Here is a 4,185-nt window from a genome sequence, read left to right on the forward strand (position 1 = left end):
TTTGTTTATTAAGTTCTGTGCCTTTTATAAGGAGGAGTGCCATGCCCAAGTGGAAAGGAATCAAGCAGCCAATCCTGTCATCCCAGTTACCTTTGGCATGTTGTCCTGGAACTGCAGATCAATATAGTACAGGAATCCAATAGGCGGCAATCCTGCCTCCTTACCAAGACCAAGTCAGGGCTGCCACCTTAGCTTCCTGGGCAAAGCTCGCAGAGGGCCCCACGGAGCCCCCAATTGCTGGAATAACCCAGAGGCCCAATGAAGACTTCCCTTCCTTTATTATTAGGGTAAAGCAAAATATACAAACAAAATTTCCCCCTGGCCCACTCAGAGATCAGTTTGTTAAGATGCTTGTATGGGATGGAATGACCACTGATCTTAAGTTGGCTTGCGCAGGCTTAAGAGACCAATCCATGGAGAAGTGGGTTATCGCTTCCAAGGAGGTAGGGAGTCAACATTTTCAAGCTAGGACTTTATCCACAGCCTTGCAGGCTCAGACACAAAACTTAACCAAAGCCTTCAAGGCATTTACTGCCCTGATCCCCTCAGGAAACAATACTTCCCCACCCTTCAAGGGACAATGTTTTGGTTGCGGAAAACAAGGTCATTTTAAAAGCCAATGTCCCAAAGCTAAAGGCAAAAAACCCTCTACTACACCTTGCCCCCGATGTGAAAAAAGATTACATTGGGAAAAGGACTGTAGGTCCAAATTTGACAAAGATGGCAATCCTTTAAACTAAGCCAGGGGCACCCCCTAGCCCCATCACCCCAAGGGGGTCATAAAAGTAACCAGCCAAAAGGGCCCAGGGCTAATTGGACAGTCTCTATAGTCCCCAGAGTAAGGCCAAAAATGGACATCACCATCGAGGGTAAAAGGTTCTGATGCTTAATTGATACAGGGGCAGATCGAACTGTCCTCTGCCAAGAGTAAGTGCCTCCTAGCTGGGATGTTGTCCCTGCGCCTCAAATCCTTGGGGTAGGAGGTGAAATGCCATCCTTTGAAACCAAAGGACGGTTAAAATGGAGAGATGCAGATGGCACCACTGGGAAGGTGAAGCCTCTCACTGCTTCCGGANCCAAAAATGGACATCACCATCGAGGGTAAAAGGTTCTGATGCTTAATTGATACAGGGGCAGATCGAACTGTCCTCTGCCAAGAGTAAGTGCCACCTAGCTGGGATGTTGTCCCTGCGCCTCAAATCCTTGGGGTAGGAGGTGAAATGCCATCCTTTGAAACCAAAGGACAGTTAAAATGGAGAGATGCAGATGGCACCACTGGGAAGGTGAAGCCTCTCACTGCTTCCGGACTTAATGCTAATCTTTTAGGACAAGACGTCCTTGGCCAGGCAGATGCTTACATCACTACCGATCATAAGGGCTTTTATGATGAGCTTTTAGATAAGGAAGAATACCAACAACAGTTCAACACCCGCTGTCACCCTAATTACAAAATGCGAGCTCAACAACCCCTCCCTAGAATCAGGGTTCACCCTCAATTCTACAGGCCACTGCTCCCCTGGTCCCCCAAATTAAATGGAGAGACTGACCTCCAATATGGGTGGAGCAGTGGCCACTCCCTTCTCACAAACTACAGGCTTTAAGAGATATTATCCAAGGGGCCGGCCCGCTGGCGCACTGCTACAGTGCGCCGCTTGGGAAGCGCGGCAGCGCTCCTGCCCGAGGGTTCGGATCCCACATACAGACCGGTTCCCGCTCACTGGCTGAGCGAGGCGCGGGAGCAACACCGAGGGTTGCAATCCCGTTGCCGGTCCCCGGTCCGGTACGGGGGCAACACTGAGGGTTGCGATCTGTTGCCGGACACGGAAAAAGACAAAAAAAAAAAAAAAGAGAGAGATATTATCCAAGAACAACTTAGGTTGGGACACATTCGACCCTGTCAGCCCTTGAAACACGCCCATTTTTGTAATAAAAAAAGGCTTCAAGAAAATGGAGAATGCTCCAAGATCTTAGAGAGATAAACAAAAGGATGATTATCATGGGGACTCCTTTGCGGGGCCTACCTTGGGCCCCTGCCATCCCCAGCCACTTGCATCTCATGATCATTGATCTCAAGGACTGCTTTTTTCCCATTCCTATCCATCCACTTGATTGCGATATGTTGGAAATTTATTGCCTGGGTTGCTCAATCATAACCGACTGGACAACAACCCTATGACACCACTAATGATCCTATTTACAACAAAGAAACCAACCTATTTACATGCACCATTTAAGGGGGCACCAAGGGCTGCCCGGGTTCCTTTCTTCAGGAAATGCCCTGGCAGACAAAATATCTACCACAGGCACCAATGTTTATACCACACAGTGTGCATCTGATTTTCATGCCTTAACTCATGTTAACTGGAGAGGGCTTCAAGCCCGATTCCCACAAATCCCAGTTTCACAGTTAAAAAGAATTGTTCATACCTGTAAATCTTGCATCCCGTATTTACAGGTACCACCTTTACAAGCCCCCCAGTGTAAACCCTAGGGGGCTTAAATCTAATGTTTTATGGCAAACTGATGTCACTCACTTTCCAGCATTTGGAAAATTAAAATATATTTTCATATCTATTGACACTTATTCTCATGCCTGTTGGGCTACAGCCCACACTGGGGAAAAGGCTAAACATGCACAAAGTCATTTACTACAATGTTTTGCCACACTCGGCCTCCCCGGTCAACTTAAAACACATAATGGCCCTTGCTTTATTAGCAAAGCCTTCCCAGATATCCACTTGGAACATATGCCACTCCACTGGCATCCCTTACAATCCTCAGGGACAAGCCATAATAGAATGTCACCATCAAACTCTAAAGAACCAACTTTTAAAACAAAAAGGGAGAATAACTAGCCCCCACCAACAGTTAGGAATGGCATTATTTACCTTAAATATATATTTTTTTCCTTTTTGTCTTTTTTACTGACCGGTAACGGGATCGCAACCCTCGGTGTCGCGCCCATACCGGAGACCGGCAATGGGATCGCAACCCTCAGTGTTGCGCCCGCACCTCACTCAGCCAGTGAGCGGGAACCGGTCTCCACATGGGATCCGAACCCTCAGCGGGAGCGCTGCTGCGCTCCCAAGCGGCACACTCTCCAGAGCGCCACCTTAAATATTTTAAATATTTTAAATTTTCCAAAACATGAGCCAATAACTGCTTTCCAAAAACACTGGTCAACCCAATCCCCAAGTCCTGCCATTCAGGTGCGATGGAAAGATTCCCTTTCAGGACAATGGAAGGCCCCAACCTGCTCTTAACTATGAGCAGAGGATTTGGTTGTATTTTTCCTTTCAACGAGCCCAACCCTATATGGGTGCCAGCCAGACATCTCAAGTTCTCACCCACTGCCCAGGGCGATAATGACCCTGAGGAAAACCCTTCTTATGTTTTACAGGAAAGTCCACAATGAAGCAAGCTTATCTTCTGCTAGGGGTCTTCTCCATGATTGGTGAAGAAAGTCCACCCTCTTCTCCACACACTCTAGCTAACCAAACATGAACAGAAGGGGCTTGGACTTGCTGTTTCTGCAACAAGGAGGATTATGTGCAGCCCTCAAAGAAGAATGTTGTTTTTACACACACCATTCTGGCATTGTTAAAGATTCTTTAGCTAAATTAAGAGAAGGATTACAAAAACGTAGGAGGGAAAGAGAGGCCAATTCCGGCTGGTTTGAAGGCTGGTTCAGAACTTTCCCTTGGGTCACCACCCTGCTATCTGCTTTAACAGGCCCCATCATTCCATGCATATTAGGTCAATTAACAACCCTTATAAGGCACAACCTAGGGTCCCTCACCATGCTCACCCAGGTGGCAGAAAAGGTAGCTAATGAACAACACCCCCAAGACCCTTGGGTCAATTTGGCCCCTCAAAAAAATTAACACCAAGGTGTAATCTCCTGTTTGGCCTCAACTTGGTTGGATAGTCGATGGGTAAGATCCCCCACTGGGGGACCACCTAAGACAGGCACAACCACACAATACCAATACAGGTTGTTTCAGCCTCGGCTTGGTTGGATAGTCAATGATGGGTAAGATCCCCTAATAGTGGGGGGACAACCTAAGAGAGACACAATCACACAAGGCTTCTATTAAAACACAAAGGAGGAACTATGGGCCATGCCCTTTTTCTAAGCAAAAACAACAGATGGCCTAAAAGGATAAAAGGTGGCACCCAAGGGAA

Source organism: Galeopterus variegatus, unplaced genomic scaffold (assembly GCF_000696425.1).
Source record: "Galeopterus variegatus unplaced genomic scaffold, G_variegatus-3.0.2 Scaffold4902, whole genome shotgun sequence".
Lineage (NCBI taxonomy): Eukaryota > Metazoa > Chordata > Mammalia > Dermoptera > Cynocephalidae > Galeopterus > Galeopterus variegatus.